The sequence below is a fragment of the Eretmochelys imbricata genome, chromosome 10 (assembly GCF_965152235.1).
Source record: "Eretmochelys imbricata isolate rEreImb1 chromosome 10, rEreImb1.hap1, whole genome shotgun sequence".
In the NCBI taxonomy this organism is placed as follows: Eukaryota; Metazoa; Chordata; order Testudines; family Cheloniidae; genus Eretmochelys; species Eretmochelys imbricata.
The window spans coordinates 37,050,417-37,069,065 of NC_135581.1; positions in this window are offsets into that span (position 1 = coordinate 37,050,417).

The window sequence follows — 18,649 nt, forward strand, 5'->3', positions numbered from 1 at the left end:
GCTCCTGAAGAGGGAATTGGCAAGCCTGCAAGGAAGAGGTATCATTACACCCACTGAAACTAGCCTGGTGTGGATCAGCAGCCAGGTAGCGGTGAGACAACCTCAGGTAAGCTGAGGCTCTGCACTGACCCAACACACTGAGCAGGGCACTGGGAAGAAGTCACTGAGGACCTGCTGCCCAAGTTGTCAAGGGCAAAAGTGATGGTAGTTCTGATGTCAAGCATGGGTTCTGGGTATTGAGCCAGATGAGCCACCAGCCACCTGACAGCCTTCACCAGGCACCTTTTGGCAGGCACCGCTGGGTACAAAGGCCGACGGGCATCAGCCTGGCCAAAGATGTTCCAGCGCAAACTGAACCAGATGCTAGAGGGCATCAAGACTGCAACTGGTGACGTTCTGATTGTGGGAGCAGGAGAGAGGCCACCCAGGACCATGCTACCGAGCTGTGACAAGTACTACACAGGTGCCAGGAGCAGAGTATTGGGTTGAATGCAGACAGGCTGAAGCTGAGGTGAACTGAGGGTCCCTCCACTGGGTGTCTCTGGACTCCAGAGGGATTCTGGCCAGATCCTGAGAAGCTGAGAGCCATTCAAGAAATACCCAGACCAAAGCATGTGAAGGGAGTCTAGTGATGTATAGATTCTGCGCACATCTAGCAGAAGCCTGTGAATAGAATTGAGTGACTCATTGAGTTTTCAGTTCAGTCACCAGATCAAATTAAATGTTTTGTTCCACCCAAAAGGATTTTTTTAAATTTCATTTTGTTTTGGGGCAGCTTTTACCCCCTGTCTGTGTGTGTTTGTTATTTAAAATAAATCTGGCTCCATTTCAATGCAAAACATTATTTCAAAATGAAAACTAGAAATCTTTCAAACAGAAGAAGCTGATACAAGATAGTTTGACTCGTGTGACATTTTGTTTCAACTAAAGCTATTTACTGAATTCTCCTCACACTCCCAAGGTATATGCCTAACATGTTACGCTGAGATCATGGGCCCCAGCACACTGCAGCAGATTCAAATGTTTCATCACCGAATGGACACTTGACCATATGACATCTTCCTCTGGATACTCACAAAGCAAGGGGAAGGCAGAGCTGGCAGTGATGACAGCCAGGAGACCCATGGCAAAGGTCAAATAGACAGGAAGGGATCCCTACCTGTCAGTATTGCTCCATCACCATATCTCCCACTCCCAGTGACTAGATAGTAGCCTAGCACAGGGATTGATGGGCTGGAGAACCGACTTGGCTTCCCGGAAGGGGTAGTCTGCTGCAGGCCAGCAGAGGAATGACAGACAGGAGAGGACACAGAAGCCATTAAGAGATCGCTGAGCTAGGCAGGAAGCTGCAAGAACAAAGGAGCCAAGGACATGAGTCTAGTATGCATGGTATGAGCAGGTCTTAATCCAGCCATCACAGAGCCCTACAAAGCAATGGCAAAAGGCAATAGTCCAAGCTGAGGTGGGACACAGGTCATAGGTGCTGACTCCATGAGTGCTCCAGGGCTGGAATACCGATGGAAAAAAATTAGCAGGTGCACCCACTGGCGGCCAAGCTCCCCTTCTTCTCCCCCCCACTCCTACCTGCCTGTGGCCCCTGCCAATCAGCTCTTCTCCCTCCCAGCACCTCCTGCGCACCATGGAACAGCTGTTCAGCAGAGTGCAGGAGGCATTGGGAGGGAGCGGAACGGGGATGGAACGCGCTTGGAGGAGGGGCTGAAAGAGGCAGGGAAGAGGCAGGATGGGGCGGAGGAGGACAGGAAGAGATGGGGGGGTGGGGCCATAAGGAAGGGGTGTGGTGAGGGCGGGACTGGGGGTGGAGTGGGGGCAGGAAGAGGTGGGATGGGGCGGGGTGGGGTGGGAGCTTGGGGGAAGGGGGCAGGTGGGGATGGGATCTGGGGTGGAGCAGCAGTTGAGCACTCTGGGGAAAATTAGAAGCCGGCACCTGTGGGTCATATGAGGTAGCTACAGATACAGGATAGCACTGGAGTTGAAACAGAAGACACATGAAGAGCAGGACCAGACAGCCAGCACACCCAGACGGACCGGGCCAAAGCCAGAACCAGGACGACTTGGAAAGACCCTCAGCATCAGCTGGCCTGAGGTTGGAGCATCAGAAGAAATGAGATACACGAGCATACGGTGGACCAACAGGATGCCACCAACTGAATTGTGGCAGTAACAGGGTGGAAACAAGTCCCCAACCAACGGCTATTACACAGTGTCATAAACATAAAGATAAGGGTAGCATAAAATCCCTGCTTGTAGCTGTACTGAATCGCTTTACCTGTAAGGGGTTAAGAAGCTCAAATAACCTGGTTGGCACCTGACCAAAAGGACCAATAAGGAAAAAAGATACTTTCAAATCTGGGGAGATAGGGGGGAGGTTTTGTTTGTGCTCTTTTTGTTTGTTCCCTCTTCAGGATGGAGAGAGAAGCCAAGCAGGAACATCATCTCCTGAAAACATACCTGAAATAATCCATCTAAGAATTACAAAAATTGTAAGTGAGGCAAGGAAATGCATTAGGTTAAGGAAAAGGAGTACTTGTGGCACCTTAGCTTATGCTCAAATAAATTGGTTAGTCTCTAAGGTGCCACAAGTACTCCTTTTCTTTTTGCGAATACAGACTAACACGGCTGTTACTCTGAAACCAGGGATAGGAGTGTGGTCAAAGAGTCAAATGAAGGGAACCGGATGGGGTCACCGAGCAGAAAATGCTGGACAGCGCCCACTCCTCCTAAAAGGCATCAAGGGAGTCAGTGGACGCTGCCCAGAGGAACTCTCCCTGGATACGTGAATGGACAGAGGATCGAAAATAGGCTCCACAGTCACAGGAGACTCCATCAGCCAGCCTCCTCACTCTGATTTTATAGATGGCCATTTTAGCTAGGGCCAGGAGGAGGTTGACCAGGAGATCCTGTGACTTTGTGGGGCTGCGGATAGGGAATGCATAGATAAGAAAGTGAGGGGAAAAGTGCAACCAAAAGCATAATAAAATATTCGTGAGGAGCCGGAATAGGGGCTGCAGCCTGGCACACTCCAAATATATGTGTGCCAGGGTTTCCTTCATGCCGCAAAAGGGGCAGGTGTCTGGGATAGGGGTGAACCAGGCCAAGTACATGGCCGTGCTAATGACTCCGTGAAGAAGCCGCCAACTGATATCCCCAGCAGGCCTCGGGACCAAGGTGGAATAAAGGCTGGCCCACCGGGGCTCCTCACCCTCCAAAAGTGGCAGAAAGTCCCACCATTTTGTATCGGGACGGGACACGAGGGTGAGGGCATGAAGGGTATGGAGCACGAGCATGTATAGATGTTTCCTTGGTGCAGTCTGGAAGCAGACCAGCTGCAGCTCGTGCAGCCGGCTCACGGTGAAGGGGTGAGGGGGTCGGTTGGGTCCATGGTGGGGGGGCCGATGAAAAGGTCCAGCGGGCCTGGGGTGGAGGGTGCACCCTCGAGCAGGACCCGGTCGGGTAAACCCGAGCAATGGGCAGCAAAGCAGCCCTCACCTCCTGAAGTACGCGCCAAGGAGTACGAGGTCTGGAGAGCCCCATGCGCTGAGTGAGCTTCAGGGGATCCAGCCAGTCTCCCTGGTCGTAGTCCAGGAGGTCTCGGACTCTTGTGACTTCTGCCAGCACCAACCTCTGGCCCACCGAGGGGGACTCCGCCACCTGCATGCGAAGCTGGGGGTTGTGTAGCAGGGGCTTCACGAGGAGATCTGCCCCCTCGGTGGCTGCCATGGACCTGGTTGCTGAAAGCAGTTTCCAGGTCAGGAGGAGGTCCTGGTAGAAGACCGGCAGCCCGGAGAGGTTGCGCAGAAGACCCCTCGGATGAAGATAAAGGAGCTGCCGGTCATATTGGCACCCTCGGAAGCGGCGCAGGAAGGCGTGCGGAGGAAGGGTCATTGGACATGGACCTGAGTGTGCAGACACTTCAGGCCCTGCCCTCCCTCCTCCAGGGGTAGATGGAGAACTCCTGCAGGGACCCAGTGCAGTCCTGACCAAAAGAACTCCAAAATCGATGTCCGGAGGTTGGCCAGGAAACTCAGGGCCAGGACCAGGGTGTTGAGCTGGTACCAGAGCATGGACAGGACTAGTTGATTAAGCACCAGCGCTCTCCCTCGAAGGGAGAGGCACCAGAGTAGTCCTGTCCATTTCCGGAGCCCTCTAAATCATGCCAGTTCTCCAGCGGAGAAGGATGTGTGGCAGAAAGGTAAATGCCAAGATAGAGCATCGGACCCGCACTCCACTGAATGGCCTGAAGCATGGGTGGGAGGGAGCTTGCCTGCCACCAGTCCCCTACCACCAAGCCAGAGCTCTTGACTCAGTTGACCTGCACGGAGGAGGCTGCCGAATAGATGGCCTGGCAGGCCTCCACCCGCGCCAAGTAGCCTGGGTCCTGGACCCACGGGGAGCATGTCATCAGCACACGCCGACAGGACCAGCTGCAGCTCTGGCTCCCACAGCACCAATCCCGTCAACCTCCTGCAGAGGAGACAGAGGAAGGGCTCGATCGCCAGAGCATACAGCTGGCCCGAGAGGGGGCACCCCTGCCATACTCCTTGCCCGAAGCTGACCGGTTTGGTCAGGGTCCAGTTGAGCCTTACCAGACACTCTGAGGAGGCGTACAGCACCAGGAGAAAACCCACAAACTGGGGTCTGAAGCCAAATGCTCGGAGAGTGCTCAGGAGACACCCGTGATCCACCCTGTCGAACGCCTTCTCCTGATCCAAGGACAGGAGAGTGAACGACAGACCATCCCTACACCCGAGTTCCAAAAGGTCCTGGACAAGATAGAGGTTGTCAAAGATGCTGTGGCCCGGGATGGTGTAGGTCTGGTCTGTGGACCACGTCTTCCAGCACGGACCCTAGCCACAGAGAAATGGCTTTTGCTATGACTTTGTAGTCCGTGCTGAGGAGTGAGACGGGACGCCAATTTCGTAAATCGCGGAGGTCCCCCTTCTTTGGCAATAAGGCAAGCACAGCTTGCCTGCACGAAAGAGGGCGGACCCTGCTCTGCAAAGACTCGGCCCAGACGGTGACTAGGTCTGGGCCGAGGACGTCCCAGAACACGCGGTAGAACTCCATGGGCAGCCCGACCATGCCTGGAGATTTATTGGTGGGCATGCGACAGAGGGCTTCCGAGAACTTGGCCAGAGTGAGAGGCAGCTCTAGCTGGTCTCGGTTGCCCATGCTGACCATGGGGAGCTCCTCCCAGAGCACTCTGCAAGCTTTAGGATCGGTCGGATCCGGGGAGAAAAGGCTTGCATAGAAGGCTCTCGCCCTCCCACACATCTCCACTGGATCCATGAGGGGGGTGCCGTCTTCTGCCAGAAGGCAGGTGATGTGTTTCTTGGCTCCCCTCTTTTTCTCCAGGGCATAGAAGAAGTGGGAGCCGCGATCCATCTCCCGAAGGAGGTGGATGTGGGATCGAACAAAGGCACCCTGGGCCTGATGGTGCTCAAGGGCCCGGAGCTCCTCCCGCTTTTCTCAGCACTCTCCGCAGAGGGGCGGACCCTCAGGGATGGCAGCCAGATGCCTCTCCAGCTCTAACACCTCCCGTTCCAACTGCTCTATCACCGCGTCCCTCCATCGGCTGGCGCCCTGGGTGTAGTCACGGCAGAAGAGCCGGGCGCGCACCTTCCCCAGGTCCCACCACCGCTGTGCCGAGGGAAAAGCATGCCACTGCCCTCGCCAGGCCAACCAGAACTCCCAAAAGGACGTCATGAAGCCCACATCCTCCAACAAGCTGTTGTTGAAATGCCAATAGGCCAGCCCCGGCCTCTCCGCGTAGAGGGAGGCCATCACAGTGGCTGAATGATGGTCAGAAAATGGGGCTGGCCAGATGCAGGAGGAGTGGGCTCATGAAATGTGGAAGTGTGATAAATAAATGCGGTCCAACCGGGAGTGGTGCGACCGATGGGCCTCCACCTGGACAAAGGTGAATGTGGAAATGTCATCCTGGTGGTGGTCACGCCAGACGTCTACCAGGGAGTGGTGTTCAACTATCTCCCGGAGGACGTCCGTGGTGGCCGGGCACTGCTCAGTCCCCGAGCAGTCCTGCTTCTCGAGGGTGGTGTTAAAGTCCGCAGCCAGGACCAGGCACTCGTGAGGATCCAAGGTACTGAGGAAGGTGGACGCCTGCTGATAGAACTGCAGCTGCTCCGGGCCCGATGTCGGGGCATAGACGTTAATGAGGTTGACCACGAGCCCCTCCATACGGACCTGGAGGTGCAGCAGGAGGCCCGGCACAGCCTCGGTGACCCCCAGCACCTCAGGCTGTAGGTCAGGGGAGAACAGGGTCCCCACTCCAGCCGTACAAACTGTGAGATGGCTAAAGTAGACCCTGTCCCCCAATTCAGCCGCCAGCTGTCTTCGGCAGCTGGATCTGTATGGGTCTCCTGCAGGAAGACCACAGAGTACCCCCCGCCCCCCGTGAAGGAAGGAGAGCACCTGGGACCTGCGGAGACCCATCCTACAGCCCCGAGTGTTCAATGTTGTGACGATGATGGGTGCCATGAGGAGGGCTGGGGGGATCCTCGCTGGCAGGGACACTCACAGTCCCCTTTGGGCCACGTAGCAAACCGTGACCTACCCCACACGTGAGCAAGGAGTCATGGAAGCTGTGGACCTGCTGGTAGGCTGCGGCAGCCTGCTTCCCAGTCCTTTTACTGTCCCCCATAAGGGTCCTCGTGGCCCGGAGGATCTGATGAAAGTCCCCCCATCGCTGGAGAGCATGCTGTACCTTGTTGCAGGAGCCACGGATGTCTTCTAAAAACTCCCGCAACTCCTCTTGCAGCACATGGGGGGGTGGGGTTACTATCTCCTGGTCATCCCCTGACAGGGCCCTTGGTACAGCCCCGTGGCCCACCGAGACAGGCAGGCAGGGTGCGGACCCCCGATGGGGCACCCGATGTTGCTGGCACCACGCGGCCCACCTCGAACCCTGGGGCAATAGGGTGCAGCGGAGGGAAGATTGCAGCCCCTAATGGGTTGGGGCACGGAAACACAAAGGCTGGAGTGAGGTCGCCCAGATCGAGGCTCGCTGGCAAAGGGTCGTTCTCCCCCTGGGTGACCGGGGTCAGACCTAGGGCCTTGATCTCCTTGTATATGGAGGGGAGATCGCTTTCCACTACCCCAGGGTTCTCCTCACCGGCACCCGATGCAACGGTCGCCTCGTGGCTCACAGAGGATTCAGATTGTACCAGGGCAGGAAGGGCTCCCTTGAGGGCCTCTGGGGGGAGGGACTCCCATGGAGGGGAAATGCTACCTTCCGGTGCTACCATGTCTTCCCCAGCTGGCACCCGTGGTCTTCCTGGTCTTCCGGGGGGCCTCCGCATCAGATGAGCGGAGCGGAGCTCGAGCCTACCACTTGCCTCGTTTCCTCTATACTCGGGCCCAGTCCTCCGTGGCATCATCCGGGAGCTGGCTAGCAGGAGTTGTGTCAGGGGACAGAGGTGATGGCTCAGGGACGCGGGGGGGTAACGGTGGGGCAGCATGAGGGATGGAGGATTCCCCCTGCGGTGGGCCCTCTCCTATGCCCAGCGATATCCCTGCCGCACCCTCCTCCACAGGCCCCGCAGACTGCAAGCAGCAGAGGCAGGGCTCTCCCGCTCGTCTGAGCATAGTGGGGGAGGTGCCCCTTGGGCCCGAGTGGGAGCAGTGGTAGACTGGGAAGGAGGAGGGGTAGCTTCGGGTGCCAGGCAGCCAGGGGCACCGGCAATGACGGGGCTGGCGCCCTGCTGGGGCTTGGGGGTCCTGGCTGCCCCTCCTTGCCGGGCCAAGGGGCAGTCCCTCCGGATGTGCCCCATCGCCCGGCAGAGGTAGCACCGGGCCTCCCCCTGTAGAGTAGTGCACCCGGTAATGGGCCCCCTGGTGGGGGACCAAGAATGACCCCTCTAGCGCCTCTCCATCATGTGCCGCCACCGGCAGTTGAAGCTGCACCTGCCGGCGGAATGAGAGGACGTGACAGAGGGCAGGGTCTTTGCAGCCCAGTGGGAGAGGGCTGACCATGGAGATGGGTTTCCCCAGGGTAGAGAGGGCAGGTAACAGGGCGGCATTGAGAAGAAAGGGAGGGACTGAGGTCAGGATCAGGTGTATGCCCAGGTCCTCTAGTGGCTCTAGGGTGATGAACACGCCCCCCACCGCCAGGCCCTTTTCCACCACCTCCTGGGCAATGGCCTCTGATGCTAAAAAGAAGATGACATTTCCGTACACTTTGGAGGCCGCCACAACGGCCGTGGGCCCCACCACCCTTGCCAATGCCCACACGTAGGTCTCCATATGGGGCGAGGCGAGCACCAGGAGGCAACGGACACCGTGCTTCCTGGTCAAGGTTGGGAAGGGGCCCCGGCCGCTATAGATGGTAGCGGAGGTGGTGGGCGGGAAAGATGACATAGCAGCAGGCGGGGGGGCTGCCGCCACCTGGGCGTACGCCCTGGGGGCTGGGGGAGGGACACCCGCAGAGCTGGTGGAGAGAACAGCGGGGAGGGATGCCGCGGCCGGTGGGGGCAGCCCCTGCCATGGAGGGCTTGGTCTTTTTTGCGGGGCCCTTACCCTTCTTTTTTCCCTGGCCCTTCCCATGGGCTGGGGGGGGGCTTCCCCAAGGTTGGAGGGGGTGAGGGACATGGCAGCAGCGGAGGTCATCCCGGTGTCCACTGCTGCCGGTGCCCCAGCGGAGGCAGTAGCAGGTGGTTTGGCTGCGGCAGTGGAGGTAGAGGCTCGGGGGGCAATGGGGTGGCGGGTGGGGGAAGGGCGGTGGGGTTTTCTGGAGGGACCCCACCCATCTCGTCCCTCGCCATTGTGAGCAGGGAGGGAAGGGGAGACACCAGAGAGAGAGAAGGGGGAAAAGGGGAAGCAGGTCGACCACTCCTCCCTGCTAAGCTACAGGCAGGGGAGGAGGGTGCCAAAGGGGGTGGGCTGGACGGGGGGGGGGGCAATCAGGGTTCAGGGGTCAATGACCAACACTGGGTGGGATTCCGGCTCCTCTAGCTGCACTAGGGGAGGGGGTAATACAACAGCATTGGGGATGCAGTGAGGAGGGTTTAAACTAAAAAAGGGAAGTGGCACAAGCGCATGGGCGCACGGAGAAAGGGGCTAAGTAGGCTGGAGTTAGGGCAGGGAAACCAAGGGGCTAGCTTCAGAGACTGGGGTGGGGTAAATAAAACAAAGGCTGCAGAGGGAAATGGGTGGGGCAGGAAAACAAACTGAAGCTAATAAGGGGGGCTGGGGTAAAAGGGGGGGAAGGCTGCAAGGGGCAAATTGGGCAGGTAGCAAAGGGCAAAGCTGTAGGGTGGGCAGTCTGGGGGGCGGGGGGGTACGTGCGCCCATGTGCGCTTGCACAAAGTCTGTTTAGGCTGGCTGCTGCTTCTGGCCCAAAGGGTGGAAATAGGGTGCGGCAAACCAAGCAAGCAGTTGAGTCCAGAGGCAAGAGCTGAGGCAGGTGGTAAACAGCCAGTGGGGGTGGTGGAGGGGGCAACGGTGGTGGAAGTGGTGGTGGTTGAGGGGGACACAGATGGATTGGGGGGCAGCTCCACGCCACAGCCCCTGTGTCCCTACAAACACAGTCAAAACCCCCACCACAAGAGCACAGTTTAAATGTTACTCAGTTCAAAAGGCCCCCTCCACAGTGGTCTGAAAAGTCTCTAGTTGCTCCTCCACTGGTAGATGGTCCTCTTCTTCTCCTCCTCGGGGCTTCAGCAGCTCTAGGCAGTAACCTCCACAGCAGCAGCTCCAGGAACTCCAGGTGGTGATCCGGGCAGGCAGAAAGGACCCCTTTCAGGTGGTGGTGGCCACAGCAACAACGGCTGGGGCTGGGGTCCCTCATTCCCCCCCTCTGGGGAGCGGGCCAGCAGGCCCCCCCCAGGGGCTGTAGTTAGAGCGGTAGCAGCACCCGAGGGTGGGGGGTTCCAGCAGCTGGCCAGCAATCAGGTAGCAGAGAAGGAAGGGGTGGTGTATGGCCCAGCTAGGGGAGCAGCTGGAGCAGCAGTAGCAGCAGGCAGAGCCCAGGGCCTAACAGCAGCAGGAGCAGCAGCCCTCTCCCTCCTGCGTCCCTCCAGGCCAGAGGGCTACAGGAGAGTAATTTTTTTTTTTGAAGCAAAAGATGTTTTTTTTTATTTGCATAACACACTTACAAAGTAAAAACAGCAGCATATGCAATGTGTAACACAGCAACCAATCACAATTGTTTTCTCATTAGCTTCAGGGGAGGGAAGTGTTCAAGCTTGCCTGGGCCCAGAGCGGGGGGCTTCCTCGACTCTCGTGGTCTTCCACCCCCTTGAGTTACCTGGCACCACACCCGAGTGTCACCAACAAGTCCCTCCTCTGAAAGCACCCAACGAGAGGGGCAGGCTGTGGGGTGGACAATCCGGGGGGGGGGAGGGGCATGTGCACCCATGTGTGAAAGAACCCCTCTAAGGTGGTGGTGTCCGCAGCAGCAATGGCTGGGGCTGGGGTCCCTTACTCTCTCCCCCAATCAAAGGGTCAAACAAAGGGAACCGGACAGGACACTGAGCAGAGAATCTCGGACAGCGCCCATCACTCCCCAAAAGCATCAAGGGAGTCGGTGGACGCCACCCAGAGGAACTCCGCCCGGATATGTGAATGGACCGAGGATCGGAAAACGACCCCACAGTCACAGGAAACTCCATCGGCCAACCTCCTCTCTCTGGTTTTATAGATGGCCGTTTTAGCCAGGGCCAGGAGGAGGTTAACTAGGAGATCCCTCGACTTTGTGAGGCCATGGATGGGGAGTGCATAAATAAAAAGGTGAGGGGAAAAATGCAACCAAAAACGTAATAGGAGATTTGTGAGAAGGTGGAAAAGGGGCTGCAGCCTGGCACACTCCAAATATACGTGCGCCAGGGTTTAGAATCATAGAATCATAGAATATCAGGGTTGGAAGGGACCCCAGAAGGTCATCTAGTCCAACCCCCTGCTCGAAGCAGGACCAATTCCCAGTTAAATCATCCCAGCCAGAGCTTTGTCAAGCCTGACCTTCAAAACCTCTAAGGAAGGAGATTCTACCACCTCCCTAGGTAACGCATTCCAGTGTTTCACCACCCTCATAGTGAAAAAATTTTTCCTAATATCCAATCTAAACCTCCCCCACTGCAACTTGAGACCATTACTCCTCGTTCTGTCATCTGCTACCATTGAGAACAGTCTAGAGCCATCCTCTTTGGAACCCCCTTTCAGGTAGTTGAAAGCAGCTATCAAATCCCCCCTCATTCTTCTCTTCTGCAGGCTAAACAATCCCAGCTCCCTCAGCCTCTCCTCATAAGTCATGTGTTCTAGACCCCTAATCATTTTTGTTGCCCTTTGCTGGACTCTCTCCAATTTATCCACATCCTTCTTGTAGTGTGGGGCCCAAAACTGGACACAGTACTCCAGATGAGGCCTCACCAATGTCGAATAGAGGGGAATGATCACGTCCCTCGATCTGCTCGCTATGCCCCTACTTATACATCCCAAAATACCATTGGCCTTCTTGGCAACAAGGGCACACTGCTGACTCATATCCAGCTTCTCATCCACTGTCACACCTAGGTCCTTTTCCGCAGAACTGCTGCCTAGCCATTTGGCCCCTAGTCTGTAGCGGTGCATCGGATTCTTCCGTCCTAAGTGCAGGACCCTGCACTTATCCTTATTGAACCTCATCAGATTTCTTTTGGCCCAATCCTCCAATTTGTCTAGGTCCTTCTGTATCCTATCCCTCCCCTCCAGCGTATCTACCACTCCTCCCAGTTTAGTATCATCCGCAAATTTGCTGAGAGTGCAATCTACACCATCCTCTAGATCATTTATGAAGATATTGAACAAAACCGGCCCCAGGACCGACCCCTGGGGCACTCCACTTGACACCGGCTGCCAACTAGACATGGAGCCATTGATCACAACCCATTGAGCCCGACAATCTAGCCAGCTTTCTACCCACCTTATAGTGCATTCATCCAGCCCATACTTCCTTAACTTGCTGACAAGAATACTGTGGGAGACCATGTCAAAAGCTTTGCTAAAGTCAAGAAACAATACATCCACTGCTTTCCCTTCATCCACAGAACCAGTAATCTCATCATAAAAGGCGATTAGATTAGTCAGGCATGACCTTCCCTTGGTGAATCCATGCTGGCTGTTCCTGATCACTTTCCTCTCATGCAAGTGCTTCAGGATTGATTCTTTGAGGACCTGCTCCATGATTTTTCCAGGGACTGAGGTGAGGCTGACTGTCCTGTAGTTCCCAGGATCCTCCTTCTTCCCTTTTTTAAAGATTGGCACTACATTAGCCTTTTTCCAGTCATCCGGGACTTCCCCCGTTCGCCACGAGTTTTCAAAGATAATGGCCAATGGCTCTGCAATCACAGCCGCCAATTCCTTCAGCACTCTCGGATGCAACTCGTCCGGCCCCATGGACTTGTGCACGTCCAGCTTTTCTAAATAGTCCCTAACCACCTCTATCTCCACAGAGGGCTGGCCATCTCTTCCCCATTTTGTGATGCCCAGCGCAGCAGTCTGGGAGCTGACCTTGTTAGTGAAGACAGAGGCAAAAAAAGCATTGAGTACATTAGCTTTTTCCACGTCCTCTGTCACTAGGTTGCCTCCCTCATTCAGTAAGGGGCCCACACTTTCCTTGGCTTTCTTCTTGTTGCCAACATACCTGAAGAAACCCTTCTTGTTACTCTTGACATCTCTTGCTAGCTGCAGCTCCAGGTGCGATTTGGCCCTCCTGATATCATTCCTACATGCCCTCACACCACAAAAGGGACAAGTATCTGGTACGTGCCCGTGCTCACAGCTCCATGAAGGAGCTGCCAACCGATGTCCCCGATGGGCCACAGAACCAAGGTGGAATATAGGCTGGCCCACTGGGGCTGCTCACCCTCCAAAGGTGGCAGAAGGTCTCGCCACTTTGTGTCGGGGCGGGACACTAGGGTGAGGGCATGAAGGATGTGGAGCACGAGCGTGTACAGATGTTTTCTTGGGGTGGTTTGGAAGTGTACCGGCTGCAGTTCATGCAGCCGGCTCGCAGTGAAGGAGTGAGGGGGTCGATTGGGTCTGCGGGGCAGGGGTCCAATTAAAAGATCTGGCGGGCCTGGGGTAGAGGGTGGGCGGGGCATGCCCTCAAGCAGGACCCGGTCGAGGTAAGCTCGATCAGTGGGCGGCAAAGCGGCCTTCGCCTCCTGAAGTACGCGCCTGGGGCTGCGAGGTCTGGAGAGCCCCATGCGCTGGGCGAGCGTCAGGGGATCCAGCCAGTCCCCCCGGTCGTAGCCCAGGAGGTCTCCGACTCTTGTGACTTCTGCCAGGATCAAGCTCTGGCCCACCAAGTGGGACTCCGCCACCTGCACACAGAGCTGGGGGTTGTGTAGCAGGGGCTCCGTGAGGAGATCTACCCCCTCGGTGGCTGCCACGGACCTGGTCATTAAAAACAGTTTCCAAGTCCGGAGGAGGTCCTGGCAGAAGACCGGCAGCCCCGAGATAAAAGAGCTGCCGGTCATATCGGAGCCCTCGGAAGCGGCGCAGGATGGCGTGCGCCAGTGTGCTCCATGCCGAACTGCCTGCACCATAGGGCCTGTAGGGCCTGGAGGCAGAAGACATGGACCTGAGTGTGTAGACACTTCAGGCCCTGTCCTCCTTCCTTCAGGGGTATATGAAGAACCCCTACAGGGGCCCAATGCGTTCCTAACCAAAAGAACCCCAGAATTGATGTCCGGAGGTTGGTCAGGAAACCTGGGGCCGGGACCAGGGTGTTGAGCCGGTACCAGAGCATGGACAGGACTAGTTGATTAAGCACCAGCGCTCTCCCTCGTAGGGAGAGACATCGGAGTAGTCCCGTCCATTTCCGGAGCCGTTCTATCACCCTGCCCTCTAAATTTTCCCAGTTTTCCGGCAGAGAGGGATGCATTGCAGAAAGGTAAATGCCGAGGTAGAGCAGCGGACCCGCGCTCCACCGGATGGTCTGAAGCGCGGGTGGGGGGGAGTTCGCCTGCCGCCAGTCTCCTACTGCCAAGCCAGAGCTCTTGACCCAGTTGCCCCGGGCGGAGGAGGCTGCCGAATAGATGGCCTGGCAAGCCTCCACCCGAGCCAAGTCGCCGGGGTCCTGGATCACGAGGAGCATGTCATCAGCGTACGCCGACAGGACCAGCTGCAGCTCTGGCTCCCTGTGGAGGAGACAGAGGAAGGGCTCAATCACCAGAGCATACAGTTGGCCGGAGAGGGGGCACCCCTGTCGTACTCCTCGCCTGAAGCTGACCGGTTTGGTCAGGGTCCAGTTGAGCTTAACCAGACAGTCTGTGGAAGTGTACAGCACCCAGAGAAAACCCACAAACTGGGGTCCGAAGCCAAACGCCTGCAGAGTGCTCAGGAGGTACCCGTGGTCCACCCTATCGAATGCCTTCTCCTGATCTAGGGACAGGAGGACGAATGACAGATCGTCTCTATGCCCGAGTTCCAAAAGATCCCGAACCATAAATAGGTTATCAAAGATACTGTGGTCCGGGACAGTGTAGGTCTGGTCTGGTGGATCACGTCCGCCAGCACAGACCCTAGCCGCAGTAAGATTGCTTTCGCTATGATTTTGTAGTCCGTGCTGAGGAGCGAGACAGGACGCCAATTGCGTAAATCGCAGAGGTCCCCCTTCTTCGGCAATAAGGCGAGCACAGCTCGCCTGCATGAAGGAGGGAGGACCCCGCTCTGCAGAGACTCGGCCCAGACGGTGACTAGGTCTGAGCCGAGGACGTCCCAAAACACGCGGTAGAACTCCACGGTCAGCCCGTTCATCCCTGGAGACTTATTAGTGGGCATACGATGGAGGGCTTCCGAGAACTCGACCAGAGTGAGAGGCAACTCTAGCCGGTCTCGGTCGCTCGTGCTGACCATAGGGAGCTCCTCCCAAAGCACTCTGCAAGCTCTAGGGTCAGTTGGATCCGGGGAGAAAAGACTTGCGTAGAAGGCTCGGGCCCTCCCGCACATTTCCGCCGGTTCCGTGAGGGGGGTGCCGTCTTTTGCCAGGAGGCAGGTGACGTGTTTCTTAGCCCCCCTCATTTTCTCCAGGGCATAGAATAAGCGGGAGCCGCGATCCATCTCCCCATGGAGGTGGATGCGGGATCGAACAAAGGCACCCTGGGCCTGATGGTCCTTGAGGGCCCGGAGCTCCTCCCGCTTGTCCCGCTTCTCCCGCCACACTCCGCAGAGGAGCGGGTCTTCGGGGCTGGTGGCCAAATGTCTCTCCAGCTCTAAGACCTCCCGTTCCAACTGCTCTATCACTGCATTTCTCCGTCGGCTGTTGCCCCAGGTGTAGTCACGGCAGAAAAGCAGGGCACGCACCTTTCCCAGGTCCCACCATCCCCGCACCGAGGGAAAGGCATGCCGCTGCCCTCGCCAGGCCAGCCAGAATTCCCGGAAGGACGTCAGGAAGCCTTCATCCTCCAACAGGCTGTTGTTAAAATGCCAAGAGGCTGGCCCCGGCCTCTCCGCACAGAGGGAGGCTGTCACGGTGGCTAGGTGATGGTCAGAAAACGATGCCAGCCGAATGCTGGAGGAGTGGGCTCGTGAGAGATGGAAGCATGATAAATAAATGCGGTCCAACCGGGAATGGCTCGACTGATGGGCTTCCTCCCAGACAAAGGTGAACGTGGAAGTGTCATCCGGGTGGTGGTCACGCCAGATGTCCACTAGGGAGTGATGTTCAACTATCTCCCGGAGGGTGTCCATGGCGGCCGGGCTCTGCTCAGTCCCCGAGCCGTCTTGCTCCTCAAGGATGGTATTAAAATCCCCTCCCAGGACCAGGCACTCGTGAGAATCTAAGGTGCCGAGGAAGGTGGATGCCTGCTGATAGAATTGTAGCCGCTCCGGGCCCGACGTCGGGGCATAGACGTTAACAAAGTTAACCATGAGCCCCTCTATATGGACCCAGAGATGCAGCAGGCAACCCAGCATGGCCTCAGCGACCCCCAGCACCTTGGGCCGTAGGTCAGGGGAGAACAGGGTCGCCACTCCAGCCTGCCGAATCGTGAAATGGCTAAAGTAGACCCTGTCCCCCCACTCCAGCCACCAACTGTCTTGGACTGTCAGATTCGTATGGGTCTCCTGCAGGAAAATCACAGAGTACCCTCCCTCCCGAAGGAAGGAGAGCACCGGGACCTGCGGAGAGCCATCCTACAACCCCAGGTGTTCAACGTTGCGATGGTGAGAGGTGTCATGGGGGGGGCAGGGGGGATCCTCACTGGCAGGGACGCTCACATCCCCCAGCGGGTCGCGCAACAGTCCTTGACCCATCCCGTAGGTGAGTAATTGGTCACGGAAGACGTGGACCCGCCAGTAGGCTGCGGCTTCCTGCTTCCCTGTCCCTTTACCTTCCCCCATGAGGGCCCTTGTGGCCTGGAGGACTTGAAAAAAATCCCCCCGTTGCTGGAGAGCAAGCTGTACCTTGTTGTGGGAGCCACGGACATCCTCTAAAAACTTCCGCAGCTCTCCTCGCAGCTCATGGGGGGGTTTCTCGATTGTTACCCGGCGGGGCCTTTGATGCAGCCCCATGGTCCACTAAAATGGACAAGCAGGGTGCAGACCTCCGACAGGGTGCCTGATGAGCTGGAGCTTCTAGGCCCTCCTCAAGCTCTGGGGCGATAGGGGGCAGTGGAGGGAAGATAGCAGCTCATAATGGGTCGAGGCAGGAGAACACAAAGGCCGCTCCCTGCGGGTCATCAGTTGGGAAAGGGAAGGAGACCGCCCCTGTGGCGACAATAACACTGCAGGAGGTAAACTGGATAGGGGTAGGGGTAGGGGCAGGGGCAGGGGCAGAGGCGAGGTTCTGGGTTTTGGGAGGCAAGCAGCTGGATGGTGGCGCCTCCCAATCAGACTCGAGGGTTAAGGGGGTGGGGAGGGAGCTCTCAGTGATACTGGGCGCGGGCTCTGTGGTGGATTTGTGGCCACAGCATCAGGAGGTGGATTATCTTCTGGTGGGCCCCCGCCCGAGAAGGAAATCGATTGCTCTGCACCAACGGGGGGTGCCCCTGGCGACTCGTGTCCCGGCCGCATGGCGCTGGCTGTCACCTGAGCAGGCTCGGTAGTCATCAGTGGCCGGGTCGATGGAGGAGTCCAGGGGCTCCTCGGAGGTGGGAGCAGAAGCAGCAGTTAGGGGGAGGGAGCATGGGGAAAAGAGGGGTGGAGTGAGGTCGCCCAAATCGAGGTTTGCTGGCAGAAGGTCATCCTCCCTCTGGGCGACCGGGGTCAGATCTAGGGCCACGATCTCCTCGAACATGGAGGAGAGGACACTTTCCGTTGCCCCGGGGTTCTCCCTGCTGGCACCCGCCACGACGGTTGTCTCGGGGTTCACGGGGGCTTCGGGTAGCATCAGGACAGAAGGGGCTTCCTCGAGGGTCTCAGAGGGGAGGGTCTCCCGTGGAGGGGAGACACTACCCTCTGGTGCTGCCACGTCTTTCCTGGATGACACCGGTGGATGGGATGCACTCGTGGGCAAAGCGGAAGGTTCGGCATCGGTGCCCGCCTTCCTGGGTCTTCCGGGGGGCCTCCGCCTTGGGTAGATGAGGTGGAGCTCGAGCCTTCCGCTTGCCTCGCTTCCCCTGGACTAGGGCCCAGCCCTCCATGGCATCATCTGGGGGCTGGTTAGCAGGGGTCGTGTCAGGGGGTACAGGTGATGGCTCAGGGACTTGTGGAGGGAACGGTGGGGTGGCATAAGGGAGGGAGGATTCTCCCTGGGGCAGGCTCTCTCCCATGCCTGGTGGTATTCTGCCACACCCTGCTCCATAGGCCCCACTAGATTGTCAGCAGCGAGGGCGGGACTCTCCCCCTCGTCTGGGTGTTGTAGGGGAGGTGCCCCTTGGGCGTGAGCGGGAGTAGCGGTGGTCCAAAGAGGAGGGGGGGTGGGTTTGGATACCAGGCGGCCAGGGGCATCGGCAATGATGGGGCCGATGTCCTGCCAGGTCTCGGGGATCCCAGGTGCCCCTCCTTGCCGGGCTAAGGGGCAGTGCCTCCGGACATGCCCCGACACCTGGCAGAGGTAGCACCGGGTTTCCTCCGTGGAAAAGTACACCCGGTAATGGGTCCCCTGGTGGGGGACTAGGAAGGACCCTTCGAGCGCCACTCCATCGTGTGCCGCCAACGGCAATAAAAGTTGCACTTGCCGGCGGAAGAAAAAAATGTGACGGAGGGTGGGGTCTTTGCAGCCCAATGGGAGAGGGCTGATAACAGAAACAGGTTTCCCCAGGGTGGAAAGGGCGGGTAGCAGAGCAGCATTGGGGAGGAAAGGAGGGATAGAGGTCAGGACCAGGTGGACGCCCAGGTCCTCTAGTGGCTCTAGGGGGATAAACACCCCCCCACCGCCAGGCCCCTCTCCACCGCTTCCTGGGGGGCAGCCTCTGATGCTAAGAAGAAGACGACCTTCCCGTACATTTTGGAGGCTGCCACAATGGCCGAGGGCCCCACCACCCTCGCCAACGCCTGCACGTAGGTCTCCACGTGGGGCGAGGCGGGCACTAGGAGGCATCGGACACTGTGCTTCCTTGTCATGGTGGGAAAGGGGCCCCGGCCATTATTGATGGTGGAGGAGGCGGTGGGTGGGAGAAATGACGAGGCGGCAGGCGGGGGGGCTGCCGCCGCCCGGGCATACATCCTGGGGGCTGAGGGAGGGACATCCGCA